We start from the raw sequence: 18132 nt of genomic DNA on the forward strand, positions 1-18132 counted from the left end.
ACCACATCCACCACCACCGCATCCACCACCACCACCACCACACCCACCACCACCACACCCACCACCACTACATCCACCACCACTACATCCACCACCACTACATCCACCACCGCTACATCCACCACCACTACATCCACCACCACATCCACTACAACCACCACCCCATCCACCACTACCACCACCACCGCATCCACCACCACCGCCGCATCCACCACATCCACCACCACCACATCCACCACCACATCCACCATCACCATCACATCCACCATCAAATCCACCACCACATCCACCACCACATCCACCATCACATCCACCATGACATCCACCGCCACATCCACCACCACATCCACCACCACTTCACCACCGCATCCACCACCACATCCACCACCACCACCACCACATCCACTGCATCCACCACCACATCCACCACTTCCACCACCACCACATCCACCACCACCACCACATCCACCACCACCACCACATCCACCACTGCATCCACCACCACCACATCCACCACCACATCCACCACCACATCCACCACCTCATCCACCACCTCATCCACCACCTCATCCACCACCTCATCCACCACCTCATCCACCACTACCACCACCACCGCATCCACCACCACCGCCGCATCCACCACATCCACCACCACCACATCCACCACCACATCCACCATCACCATCACATCCACCATCAAATCCACCACCACATCCACCACCACATCCACCATCACATCCACCATCACATCCACCATGACATCCACCGCCACATCCACCACCACATCCACCACCACTTCACCACCGCATCCACCACCACATCCACCACCACCACCACCACATCCACTGCATCCACCACCACATCCACCACCACATCCACCACTTCCACCACCACCACATCCACCACCACATCCACCACCACCACCACATCCACCACTGCATCCACCACCACCACATCCACCACCACATCCACCACCACATCCACCACCACATCCACCACCTCATCCACCACCTCATCCACCACCTCATCCACCACCTCATCCACCACCTCATCCACCACCTCAGCCACCACCGCATCCACCACCACCGCATCCACCACCACCACCACACCCACCACCACTACATCCACCACCACTTCCACTACAACCACCACCCCATCCACCACTACCACCACCACCGCATCCACCACCACCGCATCCACCACCACATCCACCATCAACACCACATCCACCATCACATCCACCACCACCACCACCACCACCACATCCACCACCACCACCACATCCACCAACGCATCCACCATCACCTCCACATCCACCATGACATCCACCGCCACAGCCACCACCACATCCACCACCGCATCCACCACCACCGCATCCACCACCACCACATCCACTACAACCACCACCCCATCCACCACTACCACATCCACCACCACTGCATCCACCACCACCACCACCCCATCCACCACCACCACCGCATCCACCACCACATCCACCATCACCACATCCACCGCATCCACCACCACCGCATCCACCACCACATCTACCAACACCACATCCACCACCACATCCACCATCACCTCCACATCCACCATGACATCCACCACCACATCCACCACCACCACATCCACCACCACCACATCCACCACCACCGCATCCACCACCACCACCACACCCACCATCACCACACCCACCACCACTACATCCACCACTACCACCACCACCGCATCCACCACCACCGCCGCATCCACCACATCCACCACCACCACATCCACCGCATCCACCACCACATCCACCACCACATCCACCACCACATCCACCATCACCACCACATCCACCATCACATCCACCATCACATCCACCATCAAATCCACCACCACATCCACCACCACATCCACCATCACATCCACCATGACATCCACCGCCACATCCACCACATCCACCACCACTTCACCACCGCATCCACCACCACATCCCCCAACACCACCACATCCACTGCATCCACCACCACATCCACCACCACATCCACCACTTCCACCACCACCACATCCACCACCACCACATCCACCACTGCATCCACCACCACCACATCCACCACCACCACATCCACCACCTCATCCACCACCTCATCCACCACCTCATCCACCACCTCATCCACCACCTCATCCACCACCGCATCCTCCACCACCGCATCCACCACCACATCCACCATCAACACCACATCCACCACCACCACCACATCCACCATCACCTCCACATCCACCATGACATCCACCGCCACAGCCACCACCACATCCACCACCACCGCATCCACCACCACCGCATCCACCACCACCGCATCCACCACCACCGCATCCACCACCACCGCATCCACCACCACTGCATCCACCACCACCACATCCACTACAACCACCACCCCATCCACCACTACCACCACCACCGCATCCACCACATCCACCACCACCACATCCACCACCACATCCACCACCACATCCACCATCACCACCACATTCACCATCACATCCACCATCAATTCCACATCCACCACCACATCCACCACCACATCCACCATCACATCCACCATCACATCCACCAACACCAAATCCTCCACCACCACCACATCCACCACCACTTCACCACCGCATCCACCACCACCACATCCACCACCACCACCACATCCACCGCATCCACCACCACATCCACCACTTCCACTGCATCCACCACCACCGCATCCACCACCACCGCATCCACCACCACCGCATCCACCACCACCGCATCCACCACCTCATCCACCACCTCATCCACCACCTCTTCCACCAACGCATCCACCACAACCACCACATCCACAACCACCACATCCACAACCACCACATCCACCACCACCACATTCACCACAACACCACCACATCCACCACCACCACATCCACCACAACACCACCACATCAACCATCACCACCACATCCACCATCACATCCACCACATCCACCATCACATCCATCACCTTCACATCCACCATGACATCCACCACCACATCCACCACCACATACACCACTTCCACCGCATCCACCACCACCGCATCCACCACCACCACCACATCCACCACCACCACCACCACAACCACATCCACCACCACCACCACAACCACATCCACCACCACATCCATCACCACCACCACCACATCCATCACCGCATCCACCACCACCACCACATCCATCACCGCATCCTCAACCACTGCATCCACCACCTCATCCACCACCGCATCCACCACCGCATCCCACCACCATCACTTCCACCACCACATCCACCACCACTTTCACCACATCCACAACCACCACATCCACCACCACCACATTCACCACCACCTCCACCACCACCACCACATTCACCACCACCACCACCACCACCACCTCCACCACCACCACCACCTCCACCACCACCACCACCACCACCACATCCACCACCACCCCCACATCCACCCCCACATCCACCCCCACATCCACCACCATTACCACCACATCCACCACCACCACCACATCCACCACCACATCCACCACCACCATATCCCCCAGATCCACCGCCACCACATCTACATGTGTGTGGCTCTGTGTGTGTAGGTGCAAATGCAATGTTCTTGGATTGTCGTCACAATAAAATACACTGAACATAATCTTCACAAAAGTTATTTACAAACGTTTAAGCTATTGCCATTATAAATTACAATAACTTTTATTTAAGTATTAATTATTTACAAAATTAAAAGCCATTGTTATTTGTAATATCAATACATCTAAGTCACGTAAATACAACACACATTGCATTACAAATGCTATAGGTGTCACATTTGCAAAAGTTAAAACTATTGACATTGTAACTGACAAAGCTATTAATTTTGCTACTTTCAAAACCAACACATAAATAAAAAAAAGTGTCATTTACAATACCAATAGCTCAAACTTTCCTAATGCGAGACCTATTGCATTTCCAATGCTTGTTGTTTGATGCGGGGGAGATTTCCTCATTGCAAAATCAATCCGGTAGAAGTAGGAAGGTGGATTGGGACTCTGATAAAATCAGACAATCTATTTTGAAATCACAGTGTAAGTATATAAAGTATTATGATGAATAGCATGGTACTAAAGAGGTGCATATCAAAGTTGGACAATTGGTGCGTGTTAAGTCAGCCAGGAAAACAGGGAAATTGCACTCTAAGTTCTCTGAGCCCAGAACAATTATTAAAGTTATGAGAAATACTGTTGAATTGGATAATGGCACGATCCACCATATGAGTCGAATTGCTTTGGCAAGGAACATCTCTGTATGGAAGGATTAGACAGTAGTAGTTTAAAAAGAGAGTATTGGTGGTTAGATGTTTTTTCTCAGTTTGAAAAGGAGGATGGTGAGGTGTCAGGCCTGGTGTTAGACGATCCTGTTCAGACACAAACACGGGATGGATCAGGAACTCTTATTTCTGTGGGCTCACACAGTAAGTTGATTGGTGAAAGTCCAGACTCACACAGTGAGTTGGTTTGTGAAGGTCCAGACTTTCCTATTGGTGAAAGTAGTCCTGACACTCTTGGTATGCGTGACTCACAACATTTTGAGTTGTCTGACCAGCAACCTGTAGAAGGTTCTAACCCACAGGAGAATGTCAATGTGTAAAAAAGGGGTTCCAAAGACAACCAGTAACTAAAGACCCTTTTTTGTTGCCCGGCGATATCGCCTCTATGACCCACCAATGTTAATCAATGAAGAAGCAGGCGCTGGAGACTGGAAGGCAGGAAACGAGGATTTTATTCTCTCCGGAGGAGAACACATCAATTCAGACAGCAAGTATCGTCACGAGGTGCTCTAACCACATCTCTGAGGCCTGGCCTCTTATACTAGGGTTTATGACCTTTATTGCACATAACACATTCTCGTAATACGTTAATAGTTGAAAGAACATCCTCAGAATCTCCTCTTTAGGCCCGTTCCCACATACATTTACAGTTGGATTCCCCACCCCGGTCACAACAGGTGATGGTTGTCGCACAGCAGGGCATTCCGCCGATTCACGGAATGCATGGGGTTGATCGGATCTCATGGGGTGGGGGCTTTGATCGGTTCGGGGATCTTTTGATGGGGAGGGGAAGCTTCCTACTGTACGGGGTAATAAACAATATCCGCAGAGCCAGGTGGCGGCCTGGGAACAAGGAAGACAAACGGGGACACAGAAAAAGGGGTTTGCATCAAAAGGATCTGAGGCCATTAAAGGAATGAGGGGAGGTGTTGCGCTGGGAACAGGATGGGGTTCTGTGGTGATGCTGCGCTGAAGAGGGGTTTATGACCCAGGGCATGAGAGAGCGGGGGTTGAGACGCGCTGGCTATCAGCGAGGGGCAGGGAGGCCATGGTGCTCAAGATGGCTGCCGCTTACGCGCACGAATGGGCTTGGAAAGGGGCAAGATGGCGCCGATAATGTTCACCAGGTTTGTATTTATTTTCCACAGTCCTCCCTTTAACATTTCCAAGACATCTTGCTGGCCTATTTCCTATCTACACCTATATGCAGCGATCATAAGTAAGGGAGAGGGGACTTTAGGCAAAAGAACTGTACATAAATATCACATTATAAACATCATATTAAAAAAATCTCATCATCTAGTAGGCGGGTTCATCGTTAAGTTGGTTGCAGAAAAAAGTCATCGTAATGCAATATCAGAATAGAAGTACGTAGCGAGGGTGTTGGGTACAGATCATAGATACTTATAGTCATTTGGAATAAGAACTGGTAAGTTATCATATAAGTAAGCCCTGTTTGTATATGGCGGGAGCATAGTTAGTCCAATGGTGATTGGGAGAAAAAAGGAGATACAGTAAAAATATCAGAGTTCTCGTTGTCTTTTGTCGCCTTCCGTCGGCACTGTTGAGCACCTGGATTACCTATCAACAGAAATGTTCATGTGGATTGAGTCGTTGGGGGTCTGCGGGTAGGGGTGCATTTTGTTTGGTTTTCGTCAGACCTCGTAGGAGAGATGCGTTACGGTTTTGGAGCAGGTGCATCTTCTTCCGTAATGCAGAGCATAGATTTGCAATGGAAAATGCAATTGTTCCAGAATTGTGAGATCTGTTTGTTTCTCGAGTCTGTGGTGGGCATTTCCTGTTGCTTCCATCATCTTCGAGGTGCTTGGTAGCGGGCAGAACCACAGACTTTGTTTATCTTTTCTTCGGGGGCGACCCTTGGTGGAGTTCTAGGTCACCGTTCTGGTATTTAACATAGTTCGTGGTCTATTTAGTCGGAGCTCCCTCCCTTCTGACGCAGGGAGTACTCTTCTCTGGGTAGCTCAGTAGGATTTGGAGGAACTTGGGAGTTCGGGTGGAAAGGTGCGGGTGTGAACAGTCCTTATGGTAGGTCGGAGGAGGAGGGGATGGAGCAAGGCCAAGTCGGGAACAGATCAGGGGGACGGAGGGTTTGCGACAGGCGGGTCCGTAACCATGTTCAAAGAGCGGGGACTTTTAGGCACACGTTGATCATAGAGCAGGGGCTTCAGGTCAGCCCTTTCCTTAGCTTTGTTTGAAACAGTGCCCCGTCCTGCGACTCCTTACTGCTGTGGTCTCGCCTCGGCCTCCGTCGCTGATGTTCCACAATCCGCAGTCAGGCCGCGTGCTCCCACATCCGGTCTCTTTCTCCTCCGACAGTGATATCCTGAAATGAGTGTTGAAAAGACAGTCTTTAGAGATTTTGCAGAAGAAGGTAATTACATAAATCTATTTCTCTCCCAACACCAAGCAACTGGGGTAAGCACTCGCTACATTTGAGATTTTTGCGGCTAACGTATAAACAATTGATGATGGGTTTGCCGGATTCCTTACAGCCTCCTTTTGTTGGCTAATTCTTTGGCGCTTTGATGATTATTACGTTCATTTGTAATAGGTACGAGGTCTGGTACTCATTCATTGCATACGTCTATTATAGTAGATGTCAGTTCTTCTGGCAGAGACCCATTTCCCTAGTACGAGTCTTGCAAGGCTAGGCTGGTCTTCAGGGCCTTGTATTTTACGAAAAAGTGCAACGTGCTATTCACCATAGTCTGATAGGCATCCTTCTGAGGGATGAACATAGGCTAAACAACTCTTCATTACATCAATGCGTAAAAAATCTTTTAGCTAAACATCCTATTTTCAATAAGGTTTACTGCAACAAGTTCTTTCGGTTCTCGATCTAATTTTAACTTTGCACACATCTTTCTAACTTTCTATATAAATTCTCGCAACCTGGTTACTACGAAAAAAACTCAAGAGGGGGGGCTTGCAATAATTATAAAACTTATCTTTGGGGTGGGTGCAATCCTATGGAAAACAATTAGGAACACAGCCAATTGGAGCAAGGGGCGCTTTTTAGATTTTTATACAGGGTAACTGATACCAAACTGGGGCATTTTGGGAAGACGGGGGTGTCTCGATCATTTCTTACTGTTTGGGGTATGGGGACAATTTGCAATGGGGATGGTCGCATTACCACAGACACATTTTATCATAGAAGCCACTGACAATTAGTTCCCTGACTGTGGGTCAAATTTAGGGAACCTTAGTCGTCTTACCTGTCCCTTTCCTTTTGGCCAATTTAAATTTCATCCATATTTTAGCAGGAAAAGAGAGGTAGTAACGTGGTACCGATACAATTTTTATGTAGGACAAATTTTAGTGCAAATACTTGTAGTATTTGGGGCCAATCAGGAGGTGCACCAGGTTCGTCAATTAGGTGCCAGTCGTTAGGAAAAGGGAAAGCGTGGAGGGGTGAAAGAGTGAGAGAGAGGGAGAGAGAGAGAGAGAGAGAGAGAGAGAGAGAGAGAGAGAGAGAGAGAGAGAGAGAGAGAGAGAGAGAGAGAGAGAGAGAGAGAGAGAGAGAGAGAGAGAGAGAGAGAGAGAGAGAGAGAGAGAGAGAATAGGCCAAACAGTACACGTGGGACATGGAGAATGACCGTGTATTGTTCGGGCTATTCAGTGTGTTACCCAACGTTAGAAAGCATGCAGTTTTTGGGACAGAAGAGCATTAGATCAGGTAAAAAGGCCGTGCATTGGGTAGAGCGTCCTTGTTGTGCCGTTTTGCAGCGCTAGTCCGTTTTCATGCATCGGGCGTGACGTGGTTCCAGATCCCTTATGATACTCTAATCGGGAGTCTAATGTAACCTGCAGAGGGAAAAAGGAGGAAAAAGGGGGGGGGGGGGTGGGGAGACAACATTTCGAACACATCAAATGTATGGGCACGAAAGTCCTTTACTTACCACATACTCGTACTTATCTCTTCGGGATATAATCCCTCAGGGTTTTGGTTTCCTAAAGTCATAGGGGCGGGCAATGCGATAGATGGTTCATGGGGAGGTTCGAGGATGGTATTAAGGATCGTGTGTAGGGAAACGCTAAAAAGATCAGAGGTGCCTAGCGTGAGGTGCCCGGTTTTGTAGATGTTTCCGGCCATCGGGGCCCTTAAATCGATCCCTAAAGCTGTGATGTTCTAAGGCATATCAGTTCTTCGTTCAACCCTGTACCTGTGTACCTTCAACCACCATAACTTTATAGCATTTTATCAATCACACCGCTTTACTTTTACCCATTCTCAGAAGTCGAGGTCCTTCTTCATACGTTAGTTCCTGAGCTTAGTCGCATATTTTGGAGGCAACGTATCATACCTTTGATTTGATCATCAATCCAGGGCCGAACAACCATTTCTCAGATAACCTTAAAAAAAAAGAGCAGAACGGTTGCGCACAGAAAAACCCTCCCACTGATTCCCACATTTACAAAAGTATGTGATGCCTATTCATAGTTTTGAAGACCTTTATTTGCATAATTATTCAGTACGTAAAATGTGAAGAGTGTAATCATATTTTGGCCGGACATGTCGACGATGGAAGCACATGCAGTAGGGGTTATTTTGCGGCACAAGAACATGTTAAAAAAGGCCTAATTAATTATTTGCAAGTAACTAAAAGCATTTCATTGCGTGACGAGGGAATCAGGGGCATTTCAGTTCATAAATGGAGACACAGTCAAGCTCATCAGAATCACATTTCCTAGATGTAAACTGTGGGTGTGCATCATAAGCGACGTTATGTACCAGTTACAATAAATATCAAAAATAAATCGTTCATTGAAATCAACATTTTTACGGAACCCCTCTCAAATGTTCGCCAAGTGAACCCTCCTCCCTTTCTCATCGAGTGCACAATGGTTCGTATATATATCTTAGTACATCAAGTTTCATTAGCTAAGGAACACCACGAGGCATCCGTTAGTTTCCATTGATACCGGCGCCATTTTGGGCGAGGCCGGTTTAGTCCGGAAGTAGCATCAGAGGAAAAAAATGTCCCCGACGATTGGCGGTTGGACCAGAGTCCCTTTCGGCAGTTCAAAAGAAAACTGTGCTAACAGAGGGGCTGGTGGTGTGGACCGTCAATCAAGAGAGGGAGGGGGGTAGAGTCTTTCTTACCGGGTCGTGTTGATGTTCGGCCGGAACTTGTTCGAGTTCGTTAGCCCATAATGTTCCTGGGTGGTTCAGACGGAAGCCGATGCAGACACGAGAGCACCGCCATCTTGTTGCTGTGCCGTGGTTATATGAGATCAATGCAGCTGCTCCTCACCGGAAGCCTGAAGGGGCTGAGGGCCCTTGGGACTTTGGTAGAATCTTCAAAGTCGAGGGGACGTTTGTCGATGGTGGGGGCTTGCGCCCAGGTGGGCAAGCGCCCGAGTTGTAATTTCGGACAAAGTTTCTCCAGCGGCCTAGACCCGCCTTTCGAGGGCCCAGACACTATTTCGAGATCCTGCGGCAGCCACCCTTTGTCGTATCCATCAGGAGTGGAAGAAACTTCTTGTGATGGCGAAGGACAGAGCATCATGCTGCTGGAGCAGGACATTTTGGTTCGGGGCGCCAGGGTGCAGCAGTGGAGCCTTCATCTGGGGAGGTGAGGGAGGCTTGTCTGTGCCGCCTCCTTCTCCCGGCGCATCCCACGCCGTCCCTTTGAATCAGGGGTGCACATGATGACCACCCTACACCCCTGATTCCGACTCTTGGGGGACCATTGTACATCCGGTGCTCCGCAAATATACCAGTCGGGCGTTGTATGTCTTGTGCGGCGCAAATATACCAGCCGGGTATGATATGTCCTGTGCAGCGTAGGTATATGGCCGTCGCCCGGCTGGAGGACATCGGCGCCGGGCCAGGGCAGGGAAGCCTCCTACCTGTGGAGGTGGGAGAGGCTCGTCCGCGTCGCCTCTCCCTCCCTGCCCACCCTGCATCCGTTCGAAGGAGGAATTCGTGATGGCCGGACCAGGAGATACGAGGGAGGGGGTCATTTGCAGCCGCCCCCTCCCTACTCGCGGCCCGGGGGACGCCATCCCTGGAAGGGTAATATGGAAAGACCATTTCATTGCCTGCTTTGTGGAGTCTCCAGTACCTTCTCGCCAGCGATCTCTCTTTGGCCCATGGTTGCTGGCAGGCCCCGCCCCACACGTGCTATGTGTTTCGGAAGGGCGGGACCATCGAACTGTTACATTTCGAGGACTTCCGGAGTGAGCATAATAAGTTCTGTATTTTTCCTATTAGTAAAGTTTTGTTTTAGAGAGAGTTCTACTAGTTATTCTATTTACTGTTGGTTGTGTGTTTTCTTTACCGTAATTAAATCCTAAGTTATATAATAGACGCTTGGTTTCCTTGAGTCTTTTCTCTAACGGGGGGTTGTTTACACTGGCCTGCAGTTGTGTTTGGTTTTCAGAGTGGGGGAGCAACAGAGAGCAATCAGTCCCAGAACTCTAACATGTCGTTAAAATTGGTCTGACGAAATCTGTGCCATCGAGCATAATCAAACGGGGTGGTTCTGTCTGTCCTGTCTGCACTAATCTGATTGGTTTTTATCTCGTGCCTTTTCCCTTTATGTCGGCCTGTTCTTTCTGTCGACCCTCCGTTCTTACCTATGCTCTGCAGAGTCGGGCATTGGGCTTTCCAGTGTCCAAGACATTTACAGAAAGCACATTGGTCTTGTTTTACATCTGTTCGTCCTGTGCATGGTGTCGGGGGATTACCTTCGGGTCGTTGTGTTCCGGGGTTGACTTGTCGGCACACCCCTTTACACTGTTCTCTTTTCATGTCTACTCCTCGGGACTGTGCCATCGCTGGCCCTTCCCTATGCCTACTAGACGTTCGGAAGGTTGTCCGTCGTGTCCCTTCATCTTTTCTAAATTCGTCGCCTTCCCTTCGTCGTGTGGCTTCTTTGCGCCACATGCCGAGACTATCGAGCATAATAGGTGTTGTTTCATTCCTACGAAGGGCTATTTCTACCGTTTCTATTTTGTCAAGATCAAAGGATCCTCTCAGTGGCCACTGACTTTCTCGATCCTTTTTCGTAATTTTATGCCATAGCTCACTATAGGCTATAGCGATTAATCCATGCTTTATGAACATGTCCTTATTAGGGGTGCCTTCCAGCGGAGCCGGATGGTTCATCTCTAATAAGCGGTCCGGGTAAAACAGGCTACTAACCAGTGGGGAGAAGACAGGCATGACGGATCACAATGGGATAATAGTCAGCACTACCTATCTTATCACTGCGCGCAAAGACTAGACAGAATATTTCTATTCTACGTTGTTTGCACGTAGTGAATACCTCATGAACCAATCTTGAGCAATCAATGTTAGGTCAAAAAAATAAAAAATCAATATGGTCAATGGGAAGAATAAGTAGGCTCGCAAAGGTTCGCGTCACCTACCCTTTCACTATCTGCAAAGAGGGGACCTATTCTTTCCCTGTTTGCAGACAGAGAATCTCCAGAAAACAATCTACAACAGTTAATCAATGGGGGGAAGGGGCAATTGTTCAATGGGGGAGAAAAATAGGTCCGACGGGTGCGTACCTATCCTTCGCTGTTTATAAAGGGAGAGCCTGCTGTTTCTCCGTTTGCAAACAGTGAATCTCCAAATAAATTAACAAAAAGTAATACTAGTATTCTCTCAACAATTATCAATCACCTTCAATTATCTATCACTATCGCTATTCGTCGTGTTTACACGACCTTACCCGGACCGCATGGACAGTTTCTTGTCTTCCGAATCCAGCGCCCGATCGTCCTCTTCTCTTCGTACTTCTCGTGGCACTCCTGATGGTTCCCAGTCAGGACCGCAGATCACTCGAGAGAGGTCTGTTCGGAACCAGTGAAGTTCGGATGATCGGCTGTCAGACAAGGGTCTATCGGACAGGGTACCTTCCGATCGTTGCAGTCGTTCACTCTGTCGTCAGGACCTCTCCCACTGGATCCACGAGTCGCTGATGGGCCCCACGTTTGGGACGCCAATTGTAAAAAAGGGGTTCCAAAGACAACCAGTAACTAAAGACCCTTTTTTGTTGCCCGGCGATATCGCCTCTATGACCCACCAATGTTAATCAATGAAGAAGCAGGCGCTGGAGACTGGAAGGCAGGAAACGAGGATTTTATTCTCTCCGGAGGAGAACACATCAATTCAGACAGCAAGTATCGTCACGAGGTGCTCTAACCACATCTCTTAGGCCTGGCCTCTTATACTAGGGTTTATGACCTTTATTGCACATAACACATTCTCGTAATACGTTAATAGTTGAAAGAACATCCTCGGAATCTCCTCTTTAGGCCCGTTCCCACATACATTTACAGTTGGATTCCCCACCCCGGTCACAACAGGTGATGGTTGTCGCACAGCAGGGCATTCCGCCGATTCACGGAATGCATGGGGTTGATCGGATCTCATGGGGTGGGGGCTTTGATCGGTTCGGGGATCTTTTGATGGGGAGGGGAAGCTTCCTACTGTACGGGGTAATAAACAGTATCCGCAGAGCCAGGTGGCGGCCTGGAAACAAGGAAGACAAACGGGGACACAGAAAAAGGGGTTTGCATCAAAAGGATCTGAGGCCATTAAAGGAATGAGGGGAGGTGTTGCGCTGGGAACAGGATGGGGTTCTGTGGTGATGCTGCGCTGAAGAGGGGTTTATGACCCAGGGCATGAGAGAGCGGGGGTTGAGACGCGCTGGCTATCAGCGAGGGGCAGGGAGGCCATGGTGCTCAAGATGGCTGCCGCTTACGCGCACGAATGGGCTTGGAAAGGGGCAAGATGGCGCCGATAATGTTCACCAGGTTTGTATTTATTTTCCACAAATGTAGATAAAAACTATGTATCTGAAAAACATACCAGACACGGAAGAGAAATTGTTGCTCCTAAAAGATTTGAGGATTTTATTCGTTATTGAGTATGATATGTATGTTTACAAATATTTTTATTTTGTAGTTTTTATTTCTTTTGATTTTTGTTTAAGAAGGGGGATGTGTAGTGATGGCATATATCTTTAAATAGAACCTTGTCATGTAATGTGGAATGTTTTCATACGAACGCAGTTTGCAGATCATATAGCGGTTACTGGAGATAGAGGGCATTCTTATCTCGACCTCACCTCCAGCTGCATGTATTTATCTTTACTCGTAATTAAATACTTCTACATTCAAATCTACTTGAAGTCTCATTTCTACTCAACCTTCTGGGATTGATACTACAGGCCTCTCACAGGCACCATGATCTGCACCAGGGCCTCTCACAGGCACCATGATCTGCACCAGGGCCTCTCCCAGGCACCATGATCTGCACCAGGGCCTCTCCCCGGCACCATCATCTGCAGCAGGGCCTCTCCCAGGCACCGTGATCTGCACCAAGGCCTCTCCCAGACACCATGATCTGCACCAGGGCCTCTCCCTGACACCATGATCTGCGCCAGGGCCTCTCCCAAGCACTATGATCTGCACCAGGGCCTCTTCCCGACACCATGAACTGCGCCAGGGCCTCTACCCGGCACCATGATCTGCACCAGGGCATCTCCTAGGCACCATGACCTCTCCCAGGGCCTCTCCCAAGCACCATGATCTGCACTAGGGCCTCTCCCAAGCACCATGATCTGCACCAGGGCCTCTCCCAGGCACCATGATCTGCACCAGGGCCTCTCCCCGGCACCATGATCTGCACCAGGGCCTCTCCCAGGCACCATGATCTGCACACCATGATCTGCACCAGGGCCTCTCTCTGGCACCATGATCTGCACCAGGGCCTCTCTCTGGCACCATGATCTGCGCCAGGGCCTCTCTCTGGCACCATGAACTGCGCCAGGACCTCTCCCCGGCACCATGATCTGCACCAGGGCCTCTCTCGGGCACCATGTTTTGTGCCAGGGCTCCGCTGGATATCAAGAGGGCTAGCTACGAGGGTAGGAGAGGTGAGCGCAGCCAGTAGTCTCGGTATACCGAGCCCGCACCCAGTGACGTGTATCTCGTGGGTTTGCTTCCGGTGCCCAGTGTCAAGTGTTCATTCAGTGTTTGTTCTCGGTACGTTTGACGCTGCGCCATTGTTCCGCACGCACTGTGTGTGGCACAGAGTAAGAATGTCAGTGCTGCCCCTGCTCTTCATTGTGGGCACATTGGGGCGCATATGACATTCATTGCCCCTCATTCCCTGCAGTGAGGTTTTAGAAGCCCCCTAACTACCACAATCAGAAGAAGGGGCCCGCGGTATCCGTCACCCCTGTTCCATTCCACTTACTGTGAACCTCATTTTTCTGCCATATTCTAGTCTCCCCCCAGTTTCTCTCACCCGCACTGTGCAGCTCCGTGAAACGCACTGCGCGTTGCAGATGCGCGAGCTCTAAAAACACCTCTATGAAAGCGCGCCATTGCGCCTTGGAGCAAGGTTCGCATTTCACCAAGAAGCAGAAAAAGAAAGTGTAATTAAAATGTTGCCTCGTGTGTGCAGTAACTCAGGAAAGGCTTCGGATCACCTCAGGGGCCAGTTCTCGTCACTGCGCATCTGTGCGCAGTGTCCTCGGAGTGCGCACGGTGCAGACGCAGCAGGGAACAGGCGGGCACACACCTCTCACCTCTGAACGGGAGGGGGTGCCAGCGCAGCAAGTACCCCCTCCTCGCCCAGCTGCCGGCCGTGAAACCGCGCAGCTGAGTCGCGACATCTCGTGACCCGCGCAATCCCTGCTGGGCCCAGAGCGCACGACGGCGGCACTACGTACCTTCAAAGCGGGCCCAGGACGGTGCTTTAGGAGCCGGTGCTTGACGGCCTCCGTGCGCGGAGGGGAGCGGCTTCGGGGGACTGCGCACCTCTCTTTTCTGCCGAGATGTAACTCGCTAATCTGTCCCCGTGGTCCCCACCAGTTCGCAGTCAAAAAAGCAAGGGTTTGCGCTGTCAAAGGCATTCCTTTCAGTAGAGTGCCCCGTGCCTGAGACTGAGAGGCGCGCTTCAGAGTTGGAGTAACTTTTCTTTTCAGACGCGTCCATCGGCCTGTTTTGTTTTTTCGTGTGTTAAGGGCGCCCTGGCGTATTTTCTAAACGGTTTTCTTTCTCAGTGTGTCACTATCAATAATAGACGCAGACGGGCCTTTAGGTGGCTGAGAAAGATGCTCATTTCTACAGAAGCCACACCATGCCGACAAATACCAAGGGTGGACAGGGCAAAATGGAGGGACTTCTGCAATTCGCCGGCCCCCTATTTTAAGGAGTCCATTTTTAAGATTGTATGATAGAGGCACGCACGACGAAAACCACGCGTGCCTCTACAATACTGACATGTTGGACATGGTGGAGAAGTGTGGCTTAATGGTTAGAGCGGCAGACCCTGATGCATAAGTCTAGCCCGGGACCAGGGTTCAATTCCCACCTCGGCGGGTCTTGGGCCCAATTTCCTCGGACCTCTTATTTCTCGCCTCAGTGCCTAGTCTAATCATGGTTCCCACTCTGGGCAATAGCTTGCTTAATCTCCACAACGCTAGGATGCCTGGCTTCACCTTGGGGGTGCCCAGGAGTGGACACTTCACAGGGGAAAGCCAGGAAGGGTTCCACAGCGGTATTCGTACAAGCGCCGAGATACCCTCATGGGTGATTCGTGCGCTATCACGTATACGTCTGAAAAGTGCGTTCCTTTACCATGCATTTGACGGTAAAAGCATGACTGGTAAAAGGATATGTGTGGTAAACTTCACACCTAAGGTCGCCCAGCCCTAAAATCTACCAGATAAAAGACCCCGTTCCGCCCCCTTGAGACCTAAATACATACTACCCGACCGCGCCAAGCCCTAAAAACTAAACCACCCCATCCCTAAAAATAAACCCGATACCCAGCTGAGCCGAAAAAGTACTGCGACCCTCCCCACAGCCTTAAAAACTACCCTGAGCCCCCTAAGCCCTAGAAACGAATTAGTTTGTACATCAGCTATTGGTCCATCGCTGGTGACTCAAAGGGTGCTCCAGACCCATTCGTTTGTACATCAGCTATTGGTCCGTAGCTGGTGACTCAAAGGATGCTCCTGGCCCATTAGTTTGTACATCAGCTATTGGTCCATAGCTGGTGACTCAAAGGGTGCTCCAGACCCATTAGTTTGTACATCAGCTATTGGTCCATAAATGGTGACTCAAAGGATGCTCCAGACCCATTCGTTTGTACATCAGCTATTGGTCCATAGCTGGTGACTCAAAGGATGCTCCAGGCCCATTAGTTTGTACATCAGCTATTGGTCCATAGCTGGTGGACTCAAAGGATGCTCCAGGCCCATTAGTTTGTACATCAGCTAATGGTCCATCGCTGGTGGCTCAAAGGATGCTCCTGGCCCATTCGTTTGTACATCAGCTATTGGCCCATCGCTGGTGGACTCAAAGGATGCTCAAGGCCTATTAGTTTGTACATCAGCCATTGGTCCATAGCTGGTGATTCAAGGATGCTCCAGGCCCATTAGTTTGTACATCAGCTATTGGTCCATAGCGGTTGACTCAAAGGATGCTCCAGGCCCATTAGTTTGTACATCAGCTATTGGTCCATAGCTGGTGGACTCAAAGGATGCTCCTGGCCCATTAGTTTGTACATCAGCTTTTGGTCTATAAATGGTGACTCAAAGGATTCTCCAGACTCATTAGTTTGTACATCAGCTATTGATCAGTAACTGGCTGACTCAAAGAATGCTCCACACCCATTAGTTTGTACATCGGCTATTGGTCCATAGCGGGTGACTCAAAGGATGCTCCAGACCCATTAGTTTGTACATCAGATATTGGTCCATAACTGGTAAATTCAAAGGATGCTCCAGACCCATTCGTTTGTACATCAGCTATTGGTCCATAATTGGTGAACTCAAAGAATGCTCCACACCCATTAGTTTGTACATCAGCTATTGGTCCATAGCGGGTGACTCAAAGTATGTTCCAGACCCATTAGTTTGTACATCAGCTATTGGCCATAGCTGGTGACTCAAAGGAAGCTCCAGGCCCTTTACTTTGTACATCAGCCATTGGTCCATAACTGGTAAATTCAAAGGATGCTCCAGACCCATTCGTTTGTACATCAGCTATTGGTCCATCGCTGGTGGACTCAAAGGATGCTCCAGGCCCATTAGTTTGTACATCAGCTATTGGTCCATAGCTGGTGACTCAAAGGATGCTCCAGGCCCATTCGTTTGTGCATCAGCTATTGGTCCATCGCTGGTGACTCAAAGGATGCTCCAGGCCCATTAGTTTGTACATCAGCTATTGGTCCATAGCTGCTGACTCAAAGGATGCTCCAGGCCCATTAGTTTGTACATCAGCTATTGGTCCATAGCTGGTGACTCAAAGGAAGCTCCAGGCCCTTTACTTTGTACATCAGCCATTGGTCCATAACTGGTAAATTCAAAGGATGCTCCAGACCCATTTGTTTGTACATCAGCTATTGTTCCGTAGCTGATGGACTCAAAGGATGCTCCAGGCCCATTAGTTTGTACATCAGCTATTGGTCCATAGCTGGTGACTCAAAGGATGCTCCAGGCCCATTAGTTTGTACATCAGCTATTGGTCCATAGCTGGTGACTCAAAGGATGCTCCAGGCCCATTAGTTTGTACATCAGCTATTGGTCCATAGCTGGTGACTCAAAGGATTCTCCAGGCCCATTAGTTTGTACATCAGCTATTGGTCCATAGCTGGTGACTCAAAGGATGCTCCAGGCCCATTAGTTTGTACATCAGCTATAGGTCGGTAACTGGTGGGCTCAAGGGATGCACTTCACCCATTAGTTTGTAATCAGCTGTTGGCCCATAACTGGTGGACTCTAAGGTGGTCTTG

The sequence above is a fragment of the Lissotriton vulgaris genome, chromosome 9, assembly GCF_964263255.1.
Source record: "Lissotriton vulgaris chromosome 9, aLisVul1.2, whole genome shotgun sequence".
Taxonomy (NCBI): Eukaryota; Metazoa; Chordata; class Amphibia; order Caudata; family Salamandridae; genus Lissotriton; species Lissotriton vulgaris.